Here is a 23,295-nt window from a genome sequence, read left to right as displayed (position 1 = left end):
GACAGGGAGTGAGAGAGCAGTTGCATGGTACTCAGTGGAGTCTGTTTTGACTTTTAATCTTGTCTCCAAAGAAGAGGTGAAAAGGAAGGATCAAGTTGAATGTAATTTGACAAATTTGGGAAAGTGGAGTGGAAATGGAAGGGTAGAAGGGTTGGAACAATTTCAACAAGCTGCAGTCAGTACGCTTGTCTCCCAACAGCTGTGGCCTCATCAAGATTGTTGTTCTGCCTTCTTGTTAAACTTCTCTAGTTCTTGCTATGTAACCTTACTTTGTGCTCTCTATATTTCATCAAGAAGTCAAAGTAATGCTTTTTCAAAAGGTTGATTTTGGTGTTCCTATCTGTACAAATATCTGGAGCTACCAGCTATATTAACCCAATGCAGTGTGATTGGACTTTTTACACTTAAGAAACACAAAACTCTATGGACAGCTGCCAGAAGTTAAAGCAATCATACAAAGAAAAAAAAAATTTATGGCATTAAAAAATCCAGAATAACTTTATTTCAACAGCAGAACATCAAAATGAAAAAAAAAAAACCAAACAAACCCAGCATTGTAGAAATTTGAAACTCATTTGAAATTATATAGTTTCCTCTCAAAAAGCATCATGGGAATCCCCTTATAAAGCCACCAAGGTGTGTTTCATGCAGCTTCTGGTAAATAATAGTACACCAAATTATTATTCTTTTCCAAATAATTATTGAACAGTAAGATCTTTGACATAGGTATTAAAACTTCTGAGGTAAATAAAAGTCAAATTAGAAGTTCTTTATTAAATCAATATTAACAGTGGTCACACGACATAAAAAACTCAGCTAATCTAAGCTACTAAATAGATGCCCCAGCAGCTCTTTAGAGCTGGTCCTGTGAGGGTCCCTGACTCTCACTCTGCATGCAGGAGTGCAAACCCCATCCTACATCTCTTTGAGATGTTCTTACACTGTTCCTCTTGGCAGTGGAGTTTGACCTCATCTGGCTGGACCATGCTTGCAGCAGTGCAGTTTCCTTGCTGCTATGCAATGCTTTTACTTCTTGAGACTATTCTAACAGTCATATAATAAATATTTAATCATTTGTCTACACTATCACTGAAATTCAGATAGGCAAAGTCTAGCAATATGAAAGCTCTTATATTTTCAAAGATATTTAAACATAAAAGAGTAGTGAGTAGCAAGATATGGGGCAGGGTCTCCTTGTAGGTGGAGCACAGCATAGGACTATGCTGTATAGTTATTAATACTGTCTTGTGTACTTTCCAGATTCCTTCTTTAATCGAAAATACCATTAAATACAAATGACAGACATACATTTCCTTTAAAAAGCCAACAAAGAGATGTTTTCAAACTAAACCTTAAGGTTTTTTTAAATGGTGACATTTGACTGTTAAAAGTTATGTAGTACAAATGACTCCCTCTTTGCTTTTTGTCTATCACCTTTTGTGCTACAAAATGTTTATAGAGAAAATTTTCCCTTTTTTTCTTATTTTGCTCTCTAACACATAGTTTGCATGTTATTTCAAATAACTCATTTTAGTCATTTTGTCAGTTTTGTAACTGCTTCTGTCCATTTTATAATTTCACGCATGACATTTTCCATTACCTTTAAGTAGCCAGTGGCAGTTATTTAGAGAGTTTTTTCCTTCAAAATATTTCCATGGAGACTAGAATTAAATAGTCATTAAAATAGGAGAGTTCTTTTGTTCCTGTGAAATAGTTCTTGCACAGCACTGGAATTGCTGAAATTTACAATTACATAGGATGATAGAAACTTTTTGGTTGGAAAAGACCTTTAAGATCATCCAGTCCATGTAGGAATTTAGAATCTGTGTGTGGGTGTGGATGAGGGTGTGGGTGTGTTTGCGTGCATCTGTGTGGGGGTGATGAGTCATGATGGTGATGCCCTTAAAAACATCAAGTTTAATATTTAGATAATAACTAGAGTAATAGAAAGACTGACATAGCTGTTCCAGTCCTTCTAAAGATTAAAGTGCCAATATACTCAAGAAATTTGTGATTTGAAATAGCAAATAAACCTCTTCAATTTTTCCGCAGCATTAATCTACAACAGCCCTGAAGAACAAACAATGAACATAGGTGCTTGTGTGAAAAGAATTAAATTTCAAATGTGCTGTGGGACAAAATCCATGCAGTGAAGCAGCAAATGATACTGGGGAAAAGAAACCCCAGTATTGCTGAATATGAAAATAATTTGAAACTTAAATGCAATTTACAAAATAAAGACAAATATTTGTCTTTTTAAATACAGGAAACATGAAAATAAACATTTTGTTTATCCTTCATGGGGATAAGACAAGAACAGCTGCCAGCTGTCTTTTGAGAAGAGGGAAGGATTGGTACATTTTCAATCTGAAAAAAAATTGTGAAACCTGTTCTTATAGTTAGGATGTATTGTGAGATTTTAGAATATTAAGTCTCCAAAAATGCTTACTAATTCCTTAGGAAAAAAGGCTGCAATAATACAGTGGACCAGCAGTTACAATTGGTACCACAGATATTCCCAAAGGAAAAGCAACCTAGACTAATCCTAAAATTAAGGCAGCTGAATATATTTAACTACACCAATCCTGCCTGTAAGGTACACCTCATGGTCATTAAGGCTTGATAGCATCTGACATCACCATGCTCTACAATAAAAAAGGCTCCTAGAAATTTCAGCTGAAGAACAATCATATTTGTTAAAAATATCTGATGGAGTGAAAGCTGTAAAAATCACACATTCAGCTGACACCAAAATATTATGTACTCTATTAAGCAGGATTTTTATTTGTATTTTTCAGATGTTGAAATAAAGTTCTAAACAAATCTCAGTTTGGACTGGATGAAAAAAGTTTTCCCTGGTTCTGCTGAAATACAGAAAATAGTCTTGAGAATAAACACCATGTAAAACTAACTTAAAGACAAGGTGTTTTTAATTTATTTTTATTCACATCTTAAATTTACATACATAAATGGAGGTAGGCAAACACACTTCAATACAAATGACCTGTTTAGTCTTTTGGCAGCTTATTTAGACTCCCTCCCTGACATAAAACTCTCAGTTTCTTATTTATTAAACTTTCAGTATGTTGGAAAAGAAAATCTACTTCTGTGAAGCTGTAAATTCACATTATAGAATAAAATATTGAAAGATCATAAAAAATCAAACAGTAAAACAGTAGGATTTTCTGAAGGCTTTCATATAAAACTGTTTTTAAAGGCAAAAGTAGATCTCCCACAACTGCCCTTTTTCACAGAAACATTTCACCACAAGTATGCATTTAACTCAAAGCAAAAAATTTTACTTGAGGAACAAGAGATACAAACCAGAATAAAAGCCAATTCATCTTTGTTCTGTGACCATCAGAGTTGTCTCACTGTCTTGTGAAAAACGTAGTTTGAATTCCTCATGCTGTATTCTTCTGCTTATGGTAAGACTGTGCTCTTGTATCAGATACCAGATGTGAGATCAGGACAGCTTGTGTGCTTAAAGAATGCTTTCTAAATTTACCATCTGTTAAAAATCACAGAACTGTAAAATCCTACAATCATTTAGGTTAGAAAAGACCTCAAAGACCATCGAGCCCAACACTGCCAAACTGAACACTAAACAATGTCCCTGAGCTCCATGTCTACATTCTGCCAGTAACACCAGTTTTGGAACCAGGTGTTGTCTCCTGTTTCTTCCCTCATCATTCCCCGTAACTGGAAGGACACTACTTGTGCTCCCAATCCCTAACCTATTGTCCCAAGCCCCTGAATTCACTCATACTTGTCCTCCGACTCCTCGTTACTACCTCGTTGCTGACCACCTGAAAATCAATATAATGCAGGATTATCTGAGGCCTGTACTAAGGTGGGAATTTTTATCTTCCCATGTTTAACCCAGGCCCCAGGAAGACAGATGCTGCCCTATGGAGTGGGTCCAGTATTGCATATTGGGCCTTTTGTTCCTCTCAGAAGGGCATCTCACATCATTTTTTTCTTGATGGAAGCAGTTTGATACGGGGTGTAGGATAACATAACCTCAGGACACCCCCAACACAGATGAATCTCTTTATTGTGCAGTTCCACTTGCAGAGTCTCATACCTGCTGTGCTCGGGCACCTGGGAAGCTGGAGCAGTCACAGAGAAGACGCAGCTCTGTGTTGGTTAAAGATACAATAAAATTCCACAGTACATTTTTAATAGTCCAAGAATCTAAATAAACTCAAAATTTTAACACTGAAAATTTGTCATGTTTAAATGAGAAAGGTTTTATGGTGTTCCAAAAAGCTTACACACACATCTAATTAATATAACACTCATCAAATTAATAAATTACTCTCAGGAATAAAGTTTAATACTACAAATTTGCAACATGAGCTATCCTGTTTCAATAAACTAGGAGGACTGAAGGATTCCTAATGTACCTTGTGCATTTCAAACACAATGTTCTCTTATTAAAAGCCAAAAATTAAATCCCACAAAGCATTTACCAACGTTTTGTAACCAGACCTTTATTGTACTCAATACAAAAGTTACAAAGTATTCTTTTTTTTTCTTGAAAATATGAGACTCCCTCAAATCCTTAAATTTAAAAACAAGTATGGGAATACGTTATGTAAAGGTATAATCCAAATGTTTTCATATTCTCAAGGAGAAGAATCTCTGCCTATAATATGAAAAGGAAATTAATGTTATTCTTTTCACAGGTCAAAAATCTCTTTTCTTTGCACAACAATCTTACCTCCAACTGTGACAAATCAGGTACTTTGATTTCAGAGAACATTATTCCTCCTCCTTGATTGATATATTTGTAGTGCTTTTACTTAGAACTCAACTGCTTTTGAAAAATACAAAACAAGTTTTCTGTTTATGTATTTAAATTACAAATAGGTAATAACACAAATATAAAGATGAAGCTTGATATATAGATGATACTACAAAATAGGCCATATTGGTTACTGCTATCTGGCACAAAATAGGAAAAAGGTTCTGTCTTTTTTAATGTAATGTCCTGTCTATAGAATTAACAATTTCTTTTAGAGAACACATTAAAATATGATGTTATTTTTAGTTTTCAATCCTGTTTCTATGGAAACTATTATAGCTGCAGTTTGTTAAAACATTTGACAAATGTAACTCTATTGGTTATTATAATCAGATACATGTCCGAATACAAAGGAAAAAACCTGAAAACTTAGTTCCATATCTAGTTATTCAAAAATCCTAATGGGGTAAAGCATGAGCTTTTACCCAAACTAAAATTCAGCAAACATTGCAAAGGTAAGAAGACCTTTCAAATTGCCATCATCTGCCATCACATGTTATCTAAAAGAAAAATTAAAGAACTTTCTTGGGCAATAAAAGTGTACTGTCTTACTCAGGAATCTGTATTACTAAATGGAACTTTAAGAATGAGATATAGAACATAAATGTTAGTAAACTGAAGTTATAGTATTTAAATGGAAGATTGCAGCAGCATATTTACTGGGCACCTCAATTTCATTTGAAGACTCCATTCATCATGCATAATCTGGCATTTCTTCTTCCAAAGCACTTATTTAAACTCATCATATCACTGTAGGATCATATAATTTGGAAGGACATGAATTTTCAAAGGTGTATCACAAAAATGAGTGTAGATTCTAACATATGTAATTATGCCAGCAGGTTATATCTTCATCTTGACTGCAGGCAGATTGAAGCTGCAAGTTTCAAACTAACACTCACATTCTTATTTGGTTAGCTGGGTTGAGGTTTGTTTTTTTTTTTTTTAATTTTAAATATTTTAGCTTTAGAATTCCATTAAAGGCTCGGAGTATTTTCTTAATTTTCTTTATCCATAATTTGTCAATATATTTAGTAAATGGTCAATTCAATAAAATCTAGCTTCTCCAGATAAGCATTCAGGAGCTTTCTAATGGTTTAGGGAATATGGTCACATTAATGTCTTCCACAAACAGGAAAAAATGTTATAAATTCGAAACAATAGGATTAATTTTGTAATCAATTTTAAATATCATAAAGCATACATTATTCAATGTGCAGAAACACACCTAAACTCTTTCTTCTGTTGACAAATGAAAGACAAGTTGATGATACAGTTTTCCAAATATATATTAGGATTTGTTTGCTGAGAAAAGCTGTGGGATCAGATGGATTACACTCTTATTTATTTCTCTACAAATATACAGATCCAAACAAATTCTGATTTTCTAGTGGAATATCACTTACAGAAAAATTCATATATAGTAAAAAGAAAACAAAAAATATACAATATATTAAATCATTGAGATTAAAAATAGACTGCAAGCAACAAGCTCAGGCAGTAGAGTTTTGAATTTGATTCCAATATTTAAAATCAAGAATAATGAAAGTGGAAGAGTTGAACTTGTCCTCTATCAAATACTAATCCCTAGCTGATTAATCAAAAAGCATATCTGTAGAAATAAGCAAACAAAAATTAAGAAATTAAATCAAGTCAAAAATCTACTGTAAAGCATTGACCTTTTGCCCAGTTGTGCAAAGGATTTGTTCATATGGCCCTTTTTTTGAAAGTAACCCCAGTTCATTATTCAGCAGTGCCCAGTATGTCTCTCAATCTCCTTTACACTATTCTCATTTTTATTCATGCAATTTCCCCTGTTGGTAAGTGGTAAGAGGTGAGACTTTTTGCTCAGTTAAACTTGGAGTCCATCTAGAAGACTACTGTATTCCTTCCCATTTTACTATTTAAAAATTTCTTACTTAAAAAAAGTCATGGAAAAAAACCATATACCTCTGAGGCCCTAAATTTCTAGGATTTCTTTAACCACATGTTGTTAGTGGAAAAAACTGCTCAGAATTTGAGTTTGAATGTCAAATATTAATATTTTCAAATAACTGAGATATTAGGTGACCTTACACCCTATTTAATTCCAATGTTGATCCAAGATGCACTATTATCTTAAAAATATAATTGCAAATCATTCATCCTCGAGACGTTTTGCTAAAATCAAGAACAGAGAATATTTTTTGTGCATTAGTCCATAAACACTTAGTACTACTAGCTGTTAAATCTGATGGAGTTCATCAACTGCCATCCATGGGAAAGCATTCATTTAAAAGAACAGGACTTGGTGTTCTCTTCCAGGAAGTTCAAGTCTGTAACTGTCAGGAGACAGAATATTTTGGTATTTAAAGACCAGGATCAGTGAGTGTTAAAGTTTCTGAATGCCAACCCCTTGTTCCAAAAGCTATTCGCACAATGGCAGGGGTTTAATCTGTTATGTGGAACATTATTGAGCTTGTTCTGATGTTCATCATGAATAGGACACCTTGTGCATTAGAGTTTATTGATGTTTATAAGAAAAAAACCCACATATGATAAATTACAGTGACCAGGATGTAAAAGGCAAATTAAAATATTTTCATTTAGTAAAAAGGATGTTTATTCTTCTCTCTTGAACAGTAGCAGTTAGAAATGGATATACACAATTAGGATGAAGATATTTGAATTAGGCAAAGAAATATTCTGAAAGAATACTATCAGAAATGATGAAAGAGCAAGAAATAGCACTGTAACAGCAAGAAATAGCAACTTTAACAGCAAGAAATTACAATGAACACTTTAAAATAATGATCATTGTTAATTAATGCTGAATGACAATCCTCCAGAAATACTCATTCACAATAATAGTAAATGAGTTCATCATTGCTTTTAGGAAACTAACATTAAGCCAGTGAATTGGGAGTAAAAGCAATTATGTGCACTATGATATTTCTATTCCTCATTTTGTTTCTATTTTGTCTTCCCACAAGTTCAGTCCTCCAAACAAATTTATGATTAAATGAGTCCATGAGTACACATTATTCTCATGCATAATTCCATGAAGTGAAATTTATGGAAATTCAGGGAGATTGTATTAGTGATGAACCATTTGCAAATCAATTCTGTGGTCACATTCTTTATCTTGTCTATATTTGTAGTTTCTGCTAAGACATCTAAACTAGGAATTATCTCCCTTCCTTCCAGACGGAAATGGCGCATGACTAATTTGCGGTAAAGCCAAATTAAAACAGGTAGACTGAGTCAGACTAGCAAAGAAGTCAGCCAGAATAGTGTGGGTAATCATTGTTCTTCCCTGGTGATTGTGTAGGTTATTTTCTGTTTTTCTTCCATTTTAAATACTTGAAGACGCAAAAATGTAAAGCCAAACAAAAATATCTGATCCTCAGGGCCCAGAGAGAGAGAAATATTTTGTTGTAGGAAGGTAAAAAAAATTCAGTAAGAAATACCTCAGTGAAAATAATGAACCTCTGAAGAACAGGGACAGAGCTGCCTGGCACTCACTCAGCAGCTCCATCACTCCCTTCCTCAGCAGGACAAGGGGAAAGAAAATAAGATGAAAAAGAGCTCATAAGTCAAGGTAAAGGCACTTCAATGAGAAAAGCAAAGATCACATGCACTAAAAGAGGAAATCAAACAAAAAGTTTTATTCTCTACTTCCCATCATTCAGCCACTGCCTGGGAAGTAGGGCCTCAGCACACTTAACAGTTGCTCTAGAAGACAAATACCTTTATGATGGATGCCCCCCTCTCTCTTCTTTCTCTCAGCTTTTATTACTTTTATTAGTATTATTATTATTAATGTTATTATTATCATAATGCCATATGAGATGCAATATCACTTTGGCAATCTGTCCTGGCTGTGCCTCCTCCCAACTTTCTGCCCACTCCCAGCTTGGGGGTGAGGGAGTGTTGGAGAGAGGACTGTGATGCTGCTGGAACAGTGCTCAGCAGTAGTCAAAAGGCTTTTGTGTTTTCAACACCTTTCTAGCTACAGATACAGATCACAGAACTATGATGGCTGCTATAGGGAAAGTCAACTCACCCCAATAAGATAGTATACACAGTCTAAGAGAGAACTGTACTTTTATTCCCATTTTATATATATAATATAGTATAGTACTTAAATAGACTGAAGGGTTCACTGTCCACACGCAGTGGGATAAAGACTTTTCTGTGAGTGTAACACAATGACCTTGTGGCTAGCCATGCATACAGCTACTGGTGTCTCATTTCATTTCAGATGAGGAGGGATGTGAGACGTAATCCCAAATCAAGCCAAGATCTCATCAATCAACTCCATTTGGATATTAAATGTATGGCAAATAATTTCATTCCTTGGTATTCACAGAATGCATGTTTCACTACAAAACAAGTACTCTAAGTACCACACTGAGAAGCTGTGTCTTATGTGCTAAATATTGAATATCTGAGGAGAAAAAAAGAATAGGCAGGAATGTAGCAATTATAATTAATTTCTCCCATTTCCTGCATGCTAGTGTGTTCTGATATTACAGGTAGTAGTGTCATAAGAGTTATTAAAATCTAATTGCCTATGTTCATCAGACTTGTACATAAATCAATTCATTTTGAGGAAGGGAAAGATGTTTAGTCAAATAGTAAGCTCAGAAGGTATTTATGGGAATGACCACTCAAAATGTTATCAATAAACTGGGATTAAAATTCACTTTCATATTCTCATTTAAGGATGAAATTAAAATATAGATATGATTATTAAAAAAACATGCAGGAACAGAAGGGTAGAATAATATACTGGCATACTATAACTTGTTTTCTTTCACTGAGACTTACCTTCCAGTGAAACTCCTCTTTCTACAATCAAAAATATAAAAAGTTGGCAGCTTTCAGGGTTACTTTTTGTACTGAGTCTCCCAAGTAAATGGCAGGATTTTGCATGCTTTTTCAAGAAAGTTTTAGAAGGTCCACGTTGTTTGAATCTCTGGCAAATAGCTTGATGCATTTCAGTATTTTTCTGACATATCTTGTGTTTGCTTACACATATCCAAAATTAATAAAAGCTAAAATGCTAGGATAATTAAATGAAAGTTTGATATAATTTCACAGAAGCACAAAATACACTGAGTTGGAAGGGACCCACAAAGATCATAAGGTTCAACTCTTGGCCCTGCACACAACACCGCAAGAATCACATAATGGGCCTGAGAGCATTGTCCAAACACTTCTTCCTCTCCTGCTTGGCTTTCGACATTTGGGAATTGCCTGCTCCTGTATGCTTAGGATATGCTGTTCAAAGTGACCAACACTCATGGACACCGGCACCTGCAAAAACATTTTCTCAGGGGACTTTATTCACTAATTCCCTGAGCAGCCTGAATCAGCTCTCCTCACGTTCCAAGCTGAGGTTTTGCTGGCACTTTAACCCTTGTAAACGGGGATTTTAAACTCGATCGCTTCATGGTTGCTGTGGCCAAGACAGCCACCACTCTCCAGTGCGCTTGAAAAGGAATAGTCTAAGGAGGAAATCATTCTGAGTTAGCTCCCTTAGGATCTGTTGCATAAAGCTGTCATCAAGGTTTTTTAGGAATCTTCTGGCCCAGATTGTACCAGCTGTGGGATGCTCCCAGTTAATTTCTGGCAAGTTCAAGTCCCCCATTAAGGACAAGAGCAGTTGACTTGGAAGTGTGCCTTAGTTCCTCAAAGAATAATTCATCAGTGTCAACTAGAGGTGAGGTGGTTTTAAGTACAATCCCACAATGACATCCACATTACTTGTTTGCTCCTTGATCCTCACCCAGAGGCTCTCAACTATGCCACTGACTGCTGTGAGCTCCATACATTCTAATCCCTCTATAACATGCAACGCCAACTCTCCCCTTCTGCCCATCATATCCCTCCTGAAGAGCCTGTAGCCACCCAACAGGGCACTCCAGCCACAGGAATCATTCCACACATGCCAAGGATGTCAAATATTTGGGGCTGGGCCAAAACATTGAGCTCAGTATATTTGTTCCACATGTTTCATGCATTAGTGCAGAAACATTTCACATTTGGCACGTTGTAGCCAACTCCTCTTGAAGCAGATTGTTGAGGGACCCCATTAGTGCCTCTTTTTTCAAGTCTTGACACACCATCTCTTTGCTCATCCTGGGTAAGCCTGGTTTTATTCCTTACCCCCTTCCAAACTAATTTAAATCTTTGTGAATGAGCCCCACTAGCTCCTGTGCTAGAACTCTTTTCCCCCTCTGAGACAGCTGCATCTTGTCAGGTGTCATTAGACCGGGTGTTAAGTAGATAATCCCATGATTAAAAACCCCCTAGTTTTTCCAATTACACCAGCCTTGGAGCCACACATTGACCTGATGCATTTTCCTGCTCCTATCAATATTATTCCTTGCTACCAGAAGGATCAAGGAAATCACTGACTGTGCTCCTGATCCTTCTACATCTACATTATCCCAGGACCCTGAAATCTCTCTTGATTGCCCTTGGATTTCCCTTTTATCAGAGAGCACAAGCATTCCAACTTGTCATAGAAACATAGAGGTAGCCAATGCCTTATTCTAACCTCTCTCCCCTTTATCCCTGAGTTTGAAGGAAGACAAGGGGTCTGTTGCTCTGTGTAAAGCTAGCACTTGCTTGGTGAAAAACAGCAATAAAATAAATTGTACTTTCTAGTTGTTTCACCTTCCTTGCCTTAATATAGAATCCTTTCTTTTTATTGCTACATATCAGCATCCCTGTTAGTTAGTGTCTCATTTCAGCTGCCTGAATACATCTGCCATCACTTGCTCTGTGTCCATGTGATTCTGGATATGTGACACAGGATCTCTGAGAGATCTTTGTCAATACAGACCTACCTGTTCAGTAGGTAATCTCACATGGCACCTGATGCCTGTGCTTAGGTAAAGTATATATGCCCTTGCTGTCAAATCAGCTGATGTCCAAAAGTATGGGCTGTAATAGAAGTTACCACAATTTAGGGTTGAGGGAAATTAGCATTTTGCCTCAGTTGAAGACAAGCTGAGATTTGAGGTTTAGCTACATGCAGTCATTTTATCATTTATTCTACTGGGCATACACTACAGCCTAATGCAAATAAGAGTGCTAAAATAAAAATCACTTCCTCAGAAATTGCATAAACTCTGTGTTGTTATGTAAGGAAAACTTCAAAAATGAAAAAAAGAGTTTGCATAAAATGTATTTACCACATATCCTGTGGTCCCTATCATAAAAGATGTGGAGTCTATAACTGCAATTTGACTGCAGTCAGAAGTCACCTTGCTTAATTTTTACTATGCTTAATGATCATCACAGTAATTTCTATTTTGTTGCCATACTGATGATATTACTATTCTAGGATATAGAGAAAGCTGTCCCTCAAAGCTTGTGCTGTACAAGCAATTGCTTATTTTAGTATATGATTGAAGCTCTAGGGAAAAAAAGCTCTTATCTAATATATTGTTTAATCTTTTATTGATTAAAGATAATAATGTATTTAATAAAAACAATATCCTATGTATCATATCTTATATAATACTTGGGAAATTAAGTTTTACATTCCTGACTTTCCTTTCACTGCCTATTTCTCTCTGTTATTCTCTTTGTAATAATCAGTCTACTGCTGAAATTCCAATCAGTGTTGCAATTTAAAAGCCAGGTTCACATTAACATCATTCCAGGCCATCTGTTCTGGTTGAAATAAATTGAAGATATGATTCTAAATGCAAACCAATTTTAACATAATACTTTATTTAAGAGTTAAAAGCAGAAAATCCTTATTTTCACACAAATCACCCCTAAGGAGATAATAGTAATGCTTCAATTTAAATGACAGTTTAATCTTGCTAAATTATGCTATATTTTCCATCCTTCCAAAAGTTAGAAAGGAACATGCATCCTGCCTATTACTATGAGCACATACATTTTTAGTCTTTCTTTCTGAACAAAATTTTCCCCCCACTTAGATAAAACCCTGAAATTTGTTTCAAAATCTGGGGGCATTTTTGAAACATTGACTGACTGCTTCTTGAAAAGAAAAAACACTCCACAAAGAAATGAGGACAAACAAATGTGTTTTTTCCCCCACTTTAACTCTTAGGAAGAAATGTTTTATCAGGTGGCTTTTAGGGCTTTTAATTGTGCACACAGGTTGGCTCATAAAGAAGCAGTAAATAGCATATAATGGTTGTTCGAGTACTGAACAATTGATGGCCTGAAAAGCCATCTCACTTTTGAGGTTTCAATCCATTTCTCAAGTAATTTATTTCATTGTAAACTATTTTCCATTGAGAAAGCCAAAATATCTGTGTCACAAGTTTTGAGAAATTATTAAAATCCCTTTCTTTATGTTATTAAGAAATAAATTCTCTCCTGTTCTATGTTCTGGGGTTTTTGATCGATTTAAGAAAGAGTAGACCAAGAATTATGTATTCTTCTATATAAAAATTAGCATTAAATACCCTGTAAAACAGTTTGGTCAGTGACCAATCTGTTTGCATTTCAGGCTGGTAAGTTTAATTCAGGTATTTCGATGGTCCATTATTATTATTTAGAATAAGAAAGAATAAAGAGTCACTTCTCAAACTATACTTGATGCAACTGTACCCTGCATTAGGCAGAACAGATGGTGCATCTCAAACAACCATTTGCCATCAAGTGCAAACAAGTGAGTGAACTTCCTCCTTAGTGGTGAGGTCTAACTTCTGCTGAATATATGGAGTAAATCAATCCAAAGTATATCACAATATCAGCTTCTACAATGGATTGTATAATCACACTCATTTTAATTGTCTTGTCCACAATGGAATGTCATGTTCATTTTCCTCATACTAGAAATTTGAGACTTCTCAAATTAGGAAAACATTTTCTTCCATTTCTCTGTTAATCCAAAACTAAACCAAACAAATTGAATGCTCCTTCTTTTTTCTTTACCAAATTATAATAAAAAAAAGAACATTTTAGGCTCTTATGAAACCCACATTTGTACTATTATGTCAGAAAAAACCACCAGTACCTCAAACTCCACAGCAAATATAAACTGATTCCTACTTAATTTTTCTTTTTCTAGATCACAATGAGAAATTTATTAGAAATTTTTAAGATTAAATTAATGTTTAAAAATAATTTACATCCACTCCTCCATAAAAATATCAGCTAAAATGGATGTCCTTTATTTTCTCAGAGTCAATTAATATTCAACCCAAAGAGCAATTTTAATTCATCCTCAGAGTGACTCTTCCTCTCTTATTTTTGCCAGTTACATCAGTAAAAAGAATAAAAAGAAAATTAAATATATTTTTTGTTTGTAGTTTCTTTTCCTAGCTTTTTAAAATGGCAGATAGCTTCAATTACTTCTACACACTTATGAAACTCACTCAACTTCTGAAGTGTTACAAATTCTTTTCTCCACACATGAAAGGAAAGGAAAAAAGACAACGGAAACTTGCAATTTATATTCAAATATCATTTTTAAATATAAGCCAATTGAGATGTTCTGAAAATATTCTACTTTGACATCTAATTGGTGATCACTCAGCATGTCACTAGTGAAACTGTATTTGATTCTGATCATCACCCCAGACAGAAAATTAAATAAAAATGCAGAGAATTTTTTTTTAAAAAGTGTTTAATGAATTAAAATAGAAAAAACAAGGAAGAGGAGCACAAGGAAGAGGGGGTAACTGAGGAAATAGCACTTTTAGAATGCACTGGTTACCTTCAGTGGCTTGCATTCCTGGCAGCCTTTTGTGCCTTTGGATGTTTTCTTTATAAGACTCAAGGGCAGAAATTTGTGTAAGTTATAGGAGGCAATGTAAGCACATTTATTTCTGACACAGAAAACTGCTGTTGTAGGCTGTAGAAGAACCTTTGCTCCTGGTTTTAGAGCAGATTAAGCACAGCACTGGAAAATGTTCTCTTTGAAACAATCCTGTAATGTCAGGAAGATGATAATTATGTAGTATGTGTGCCTACAGCTTGTGGAGAGAACATTCTTCATTTTCCAAATGACTAAGCCCACAGAGTTCTGCTCTTCTTGTTCATGTTGAGTCAGTTTTCATTACTAAGCATTGGCTTGATGTCAGCCACTACCGAGTCAACAAAACAGTAAAAATTCAATCTCTTGACCAAAAGGCCAAGAGCCTTCCTTGAATCCTCACATATGTTCTGAAGCTCTCCCATGCATCAAGTGTCCATGGGGAATAGTTCATTCAGTACTGCAGGCCAATGAGATTAAGCCCCTGCTGACTCAGTGTAAAGACTGGAAAATTCCACTACATCTTACTTTTCTCCTGAAGCTTTGAAAAAAGTCTGCAGGGTTTTTCCTGATTTATGTTAGATTTGGCAAGCAAGGACCATGATTTTATCTTCATGGTTCTTAAGTGCTTAAGGGTGCATGTTATACAACCTGTGTGAATTTACAAAGTGTTATGAAAGTAATTCAACAGTCCATTTTATAACCGCCCCTTCCTTTCTATCACTGAAAATGTCCTTTTCTAGGGTTTAACTTTAAACTCAAATATGAGATGGGGTGTTCTTTCCAGTTAATCTTCTCAAATGGCACAGGTCCTAATCCTTGCTTCAAAAGTATTGGTTCTGAGTACAAATACTTGAAACACTGAAGTATGGAATCTTTTATTTTACATTACCTGACACTGTGCTGCAGTTTATGGTTCACATCAAGTTCCTTTGAAAGTGGCTTTTTGTTTCTTAATTTTTTATTTGGTTGGTCTGGTTTTTGTTTGTTTGAGGTATTTGTCTATTTTGGTTTGGGTTATTTTCCTTCTTGTGGTCAAGCCAGACAAAGCAAAGATATTACAGCAGAATTAAGTTTCAGAGGACTTTCTAGCTCTCAGAAAAGAACTGAAGCCCATTCTTCTTTTTCACAACTACATTAATGGCCAGCAAAGGAATTTTGTTGACTCCACTGTTCCTTTTAACCTCTGACAGTCTACTCAAATATTATCTCATGTATTAGCAAAGAAATCCGAGGTAACTATAAAATACTTACCAGGTGTTTGTAGCACAATTCCAGTTTCCATTAAAAATACTCAAGTAATTAATTTTTATATGATGGAAAACACTGCAGAAGGTTTTCAATATTTCACCTGTCTGTCTTTGCAAGATAACAGCAAATCCATGAATACTCTCATCAGTTTATTTAGATTATGTATAGTCCTGGTGGGAAGCAAAAAAAAAGCATGGATGGATGTATAAGAAATTTTTCACCAGTATCCATTACCCTTTTCCAGTATATTTTCTTCATTTATCTGGTCCAGTCACAATATCATTTTCTGTAACAACGACTTTGAGTTGGGCTAGGGTAATAAAGCACTGTGTGTTTGTGAGGGTAAAAGGGATGTCCTATCTTATTTAACTAATGAAGAAATGACAGTTCTATTTACTTTTCTTCTCTGCTTGATGAAGATGACATAGCAGACATCTTGATGTTCATTAGATCTCTTCTTCTATGGTCTCACTGGACCATATATTCTTCTCCAGGACATAAGTCAGAAACTACCTTTACACATTTTCATACTGAAGGCTTACTGTGCTCTTGCCAGTCAAGACAATTTGTTTCCATTCCATTCCAACCCCTTAACATTCTGTGATTCTGTGAAAAACCAAAACCAACCACACAATTACAACTTCAGTCTATTAAACCAAAATAGAATCTTCTCAGTGTCCATAGGTCCACTGAAATTACATGTATTGAATATTTAAAATTATGACTAGAACAGAAATACCTCTGCTGTCAAAATATCTCAAAATATCAGAATCTCATTGCATCAAAAGAAATGTGACCACCAGGCCAAGGGAAGTGAGCGTAAAAACAAATTTCTCTTAGGGGAAAAATGAGCACAAAGTGAATCCATTTTTGTACAGAGACTGGAAATATTAGAGGGAGAAGAAGAGAAGTCCATATATTTTAGTAGCATGAAAGATGAAGTGCTTATTGCATTGGGAAAATTACCTTCACTTGTTTAATTTAAAACAATGAAAAGTCCCTGCTATTCCATGTAGCTTAAAACTTTCGAATTAGTTCACAAATCTTCAGCATTCAAGAGACTAAGTAGTTGAAATTTAGAACGGAAATTAGCAACGTCTGTTTCTAAAGTACTTGCAATTTAAAATTACCACCTGATTTGCAGATTTTGGCTTTCTTCCAAGCAGTCGCCTTTGACTTAGCTTTTCCCTCCAAAGGCAAACAGTGCATGTAATTTTACAGATAATTACCTAATTGCTGAATAGGAAGGGGATACTCAGGAGTCCTGTGTTCAATCACCTAAGACAGATGCTAGTACCACAGTACTGTTGTTAAGTCTTTCCCTGTCTGCTTACCAGGTTTGCATGGAGCAAAGCAGAACCCTGCATCTGGTTTCTCTTCAGTTGTATGTACTTTCCTGTATTCCATTGGTGGAAGGAGCAAGATGCTAATGAGTCAGAGTCCTAACTGTGGCTGTGGAAAGACCAGAACTTGGTTAGGCTGATCAGCTACGTTTCCAAATGTTGCACACATTGCTAGACATTGTGATGACTGATGCAATTAATAAATCTGTACTACTTTTTTTCTTTTAAGACTTAGTGTTATTTAGCATGTTATAGCATGATAATTAATATATAGGCTTCATTATTAGCTACAAATATTGCATTTGCTTGATCAGCCATCATGCCGGTATCATGATCTATGTCATCTACAACCTCTGCAGCCAGAGAGCTGCTGATTTTGAAATTATTTTTAAACTTGGATTAAAAAACCCTTCACTTATTTTAAGACAGGCATATAATAAAAATCAAGCGGCAAATGAGAATATGACTTTTTCTCTACAAAGTGACAGCGGAACAAATTTTAAATTGCTCGCAAGAAATTTTTCTTCAGATACTGAGCGTTTGTAGAGTTATGTCCCAGTTTTTAAACTACTGAGTTCCTTGAAATCTAGTTTATCTTTTTGCTCTTAACATCAGTAAAATAAATACTATGTGTATTTCAAATATATATGTGCATCTGTTGGCACTGATAACAGTACTCTGGACGAATAGAATATAACAAAACACTATGTCTTTTAGGAAGGATCTCACTTTTGTACTGTGTAGCTGAAGCAGGTATCTGAAATTTTTTGGTGTCCTGAAAACAATTTCTTATGCATGTGCTGGGCATGAGATGGTCCACTATGATTTCCTTGATTAGTATAAGAACAAATAGAAAAGGTAACAGCAAGCTTGCTTCAATTAAGCTTACATCGTGTGGTGTAGAAATTTTTTTGGAGGCAAATAACTAAATTCCAGGACACTATTGTCATATTTCACAGTAATTTTGCTGCCCACATGTGTTTAAACTTTAAAAAATGAAAAATATACATAGTCCAGCTGCAGTATTGCAAACTTAGATGTTAGATGCTGTTCCACACTCTGAAATCCAAATCCTCTGTTAGTAGAATATATTCTTGAGAACTAGCTTTGACATTAACAAGAGAAAATTGTGCTTTAAGGATCTTCTAAAGTTAGCAAATTAGGAATAAAAAAAAGTAGCTAGCACCACTTTTTGTAATGGATTTATTCTATCTTTTTGGAATTTTACTTTAAATTTAATTCACTATAAAGGCTTTTTATTCACCATAAAGGCTTTTAATATTTATCATTATACAAATCATGTATTGCTGGACAGACAAAGTCAACAAAGAACCATCAGCTCCCTGTTTTCCCCAGGCACGATATTGATGTCTACAGGTCATATATGATGGAGTTATTATAAGGTTCTCTAATAAATTCTAACAGCAGTAGTCAATGAACAGAAATATAAAAAAAGAAAATAAAACACAATAAAAAAATAAAAATAATTCATCAAAAATTATAATTGCATGACTTGTGCACATAAAGGAAAAACAAAATAGAAAAACAAAATATGAGTCAAAGCTCTAAAAAATATGATAACATTTTTTTGGCCAATGATATCAGTTAATCGGAAGGCCCCACTCACCATACAGAATCCTGGATACCTGCTGTGTGTTACTAATGCTATTGTAACGCTGAATTTTTGGTCTGACTGTAAAGCAGACCTCACATTCTCATAACCAAAAAAAAAAAAAGAAAAAAGAAAGCAGAACTATGTCCTGCTATATTTAAATTAGCTATATTTTAGAGAAATATCTTAAAGATACAGTAGTACATTTTCTTTTCTGAAAGAAGGAGAAAAAGTCTCATCCAGAAATGTCTAATCTTATGAATTTGCTATCTTGCTGAACCTAAGGTATTAAGAGATAAAGCTGTATAAATTGAATAATAGTTCATCCATAATTTATGTAAAGAAGAAGAAAAACTTGTAAAGTGAGCAGTGCAGCATTTATGTTAATTTTCAGCTCATAGTAAAGTTTCACATCTAAGATGTAAGCAAGTATTAAGAGAAGGAATATGGAAATTCAGAGGGATTTTTAGCACAACCAGCATGCCCAATGCCCCAGAAATATTGGCTTGTTGTTTCCAGTTAATAAGATACACAGAAACCTTCCTCTGTTAGGGCAGATAAAGTGCAATGACAGATATTATCGATTTGCACTTCCATGGACTAGCCCTCCCTGCTTGGTAGGCAGCCGGGTGATCCTCTGCAACTGTGCACCTCATGGCTTTCACCTTTCTCCTGCTCGGGGTGCAAGACAGAGTTAGAATGTCATTTTTTCTCAGTTAATCTTCACCATATGCCTTGTTCTGCTTCTGCTATTAGGAGTTTCATTAACTTTTTCAAATAAGCTACATAAACAGTCAAAGGCAGGAGCTGAATTGGAGGTAAAGACAGAGTTACTTCTTAGTTCAGCTGTTAATTAAACCGAGAGAGTGGGGCAGCAGAGGCGGCTAAGGGAGGGTCTGGTTCAATTCCAAAGAGCTCCACAGAGAATGCAGAGAAGCTGAAGCAATTTCAAGGGAGCCAAAACATTATTTACCAGGAAGGCAATAGAGTCCTCACAGACAGAAACGTTTCCAAATGTGACCAGTGAGGCAATTTAGATGTTAAACAATTGTGCCTTGCTGCAGAAAGAGTTTCCAATTCCAAATGTGATCAGTGAGACAAGTTAGATCCTTAACAACAATCGCCTCTCTCTGCTTAGATAATAAATCTGTGCTTTTACAAATCTCAGAGCGACAGAAATAATTGTGGAAACATCAGCCTCTAAATCTAGTGACATTTACTTTATAGGAAATACAACAAAGGCTGAGGGTTTCCAAACCTTTAATTCTTTTTCCAAGCTTCCTTTTCTAACAGTTATCAGTTGTAGAAAGAAAATTATGTTAAAACATTTAAATAATGTTTTATTAGGACATTAAATAAACCACTACAGAAAAACTTGTTAAAAAGAACAAATGGTAGATAATCCAGACATAAAAAACTAAAGGTTTGAAAATAAATCTGTAGCCTGATACTAGACTCAATGCTAACAGAGGTCCTTTCCTTATCTTCACATTCTACATCCACTCAAATTTACCATGTGAAGTACAGTTCCTTCCCCAACACCTTACTTTGTCTCATGTGCAGCACCAGTTTCTGTCTTTCAAAGGCTGAACTCTATGATCTCAGAGGTCTTTTCCAACTTAGTAATTCTGTAATATCTTGAGGGATGGGAACAGGACTCTATCACTGATTATCTCTCACTAGAAAAGGTTCAGTTTCTTCTCAGAAAAATCTCACTCTGGATTTGTGCTACATTAACTACAAATTTCTCTCTAACTTCAATTTAAGAACAGTCTTCTACTGTAAAGAAATGCAATTGATCTTCATGAGTTCTCCTCTTTTCCTTCACCTCTGAAGAGCCTGAGGACTGGCACACACTGTCAGGCCAAAACCAGTCATTAGCCATCTTTCTCTGTCTCCTGCTACTTAAATAACCAACTTGGGAACAAGTAAATTAAATTTTTCTACAATGTGCCAGAACAATATAAGATTTGCACCCAGCTCAAAACAATTCATGTTACTGAGAAAAATCTCACTGCATTACTTTAATGTGAGAAGACGCAGACACATACAGAAATACAGTACAAGTTAAAAAACAAGAAATTGAGTTACAGACATCACTTCTTTGAATTGTGTGCTTGTAAAACTGCAGACTTAACCTTTTCTTAACTGTGAAAAAACCAGCGTAATATGTTCTTTTACCCAACATTTCAGTTAGTGCTATGTAAATTATAAAAAATGCAATGCAATGCATACTGGAGTGCTATGTAGTTCTGGCGGGGGGTGGTGGGTTGGTTTGGGTTTGTTTGTTTATTTGTTTGTTTTAATTGCAGCACATTTCTGAAACCAGAACCCAACTAACACATGATTTTTCTGGAAATTGCATGAGAGTAATATGTAGATTAAGAAGACAGTTTTATTGAGTAGGAATAAGATATAGAATATCAGATATTTAAAAGGGGGTCCTCTTCTTCGTTTTCTGTTTGTCTTTATATATAATATGACAGCCAACTCACTAAATTATTGGAAACAAATATATTTGTACTATACTGCAATACCTGAAAAAAGTGGTACCTTTAGGAATCGTGATAATATGTACTGTGATATGCAGATACCTAATTGAGTGGATCCAGTGCAGTGCCTGTAAAAATCTAGTTCCAATACACTGAAGAGTTTTAATCAGGGAAGTAGAGAAATTCAACATCCTATTAAAATTCCTACTCATTTATTTGTACGTACATGAGGAGAACACACTGAAAGAATGGGTTTGTAGTGGGGTCTTTTACCCACCTATTTCCAGATTACTGCAGGAATTTTTAATTTATAGGAAATTACTTTAAAAAAAAAACTCTTTTAATTTTTTTCTGAATAATTTCCTATGTAGAATTCCCCTCAACCACTGAAACCTAGAAAAAGCCTGAGCTTATTTTAATAAAACTCAAAATTGTAGTCACATGAACAATATATAGAAAAGTTCTACATATTTATGCTTTGCTGAGAGACTATGATATTTGCAATAACCACATTCCAATATATCCAGTTCTGACACTGAGCTAAGAAAGGTTATTAAAGGCATTACAGATGCAGAGTTTGCCAAGATGTATCAAGGTTATCAGTAATAAAATATAAATAAATTTTAAAAATTTATGATTATGGAAAACATTTTTTCCTTTCCTGCATACCTGATCTCTCACAAAAAGAAATTGAAAACTGTTTCAAGAATATAATTTCAAGAGTAAAGCATGTTTCTACCAGTAAAGATCTGAAACTTTTTTATAAATACTAATAGTTCTTTTCTAGAACTCAAACTAACTTGAATTTAATTACCTAAAAAAATTACCAAGTGCTCATTTGTTCTAGTAATTTATTGAAGTTTACTTCTACAAATTCAATAATTTTTTACAAACAGATTTTATAAATATTATTTTCAGTAGACAAAAAATAGAGAAAAGTATTTTATTGAGGTCAATACAAATATTCTGTCGAGTGATGACATTTTTCTGTAGATATTTCCTTTCACTAACTTTGCTGCCTTCTTTTACACTCTTTGTAATGTAATCTTGAGATTATTATTTCATCTTAAATAGTCCCTGAAGCCAAGTGTGAAAAAACAATTGTATAGCTTTTCTTTTTTCTTTTTTTTTAAATTAAAATTAGTAAATCTGGAAGCATAGCACACCATGAAAGAGAAATAAATTCTTGCCATTATACTCAGTCCTTTTATACTTAACTGGATCATGAAAGGTATCTTTTAAGAAAAAGAGAGACCATTTTTCTTTTCCTTCTCTGAATGCCTATGGAAAGGATTTATTCCTATGTATTTTAAGGGACCCCTTATAAATGCAATATCTGAGTTGCACTTTTAGTGGAGTTCCTTTTCCTAGAATGGTCTAACAAAAAACAAAAAAGGAGGACCCAGGACTGCAAACTAAAATGAGGCTTACCTTTGCCTATTCACCCATGAGTACATTTCAGCTACTTTGCTGCTGAGCAACAAGAACAGAATATCTTTTACCTGTCTTTTGCTAATCTGTGTTTTCATGTTGATCCCTTTTAGTAGTTCAGAGTAGCTGATTGTGCAGAGAAGGTCTAATGCAGGTCCCTCTCTTTTTATTCCCTCTTTCACCCTCTTCCCCAAATTGTGACAAAGCAGAGCCAGCATCAGGTGTGATCCATGTGACAGTCATGGGGGGACCATCCACTGGGTCATTGTCTGCAAGGGGCGCCGAGGGATGAGATAGTCAATCACCTATGGGAGGCCTCTAATAGAGGAGGTGAGGAAGTCTCTTTTCTGGAGGAGAGCGTTAAGCACAGAACTTTTTTGGCTTTTTTTGGGGAAAAAAAACATGCCTCTGAAAGAGCTTGGTCCTGTGCTTTGTTGAAAATATTTGCTGTTAACTGCAGAGTCTTCTCTTTATATTTCTTCTGCTTATTTGCTGACTCAAAGAGCTTTGTGATACCTGACACTGAGAACCATGTCTGTGAACTGAAGTAATAGTTATATTTTATAGCTGAATATTATCTTTACCCAGCGTTAGGTATTCATTTCTCAGTTGTAGCAAAG

This window comes from Molothrus aeneus, chromosome 1, assembly GCF_037042795.1.
Source record: "Molothrus aeneus isolate 106 chromosome 1, BPBGC_Maene_1.0, whole genome shotgun sequence".
NCBI classification, from domain to species: domain Eukaryota; kingdom Metazoa; phylum Chordata; class Aves; order Passeriformes; family Icteridae; genus Molothrus; species Molothrus aeneus.
Note: the sequence above shows the minus strand (reverse complement) of the source record.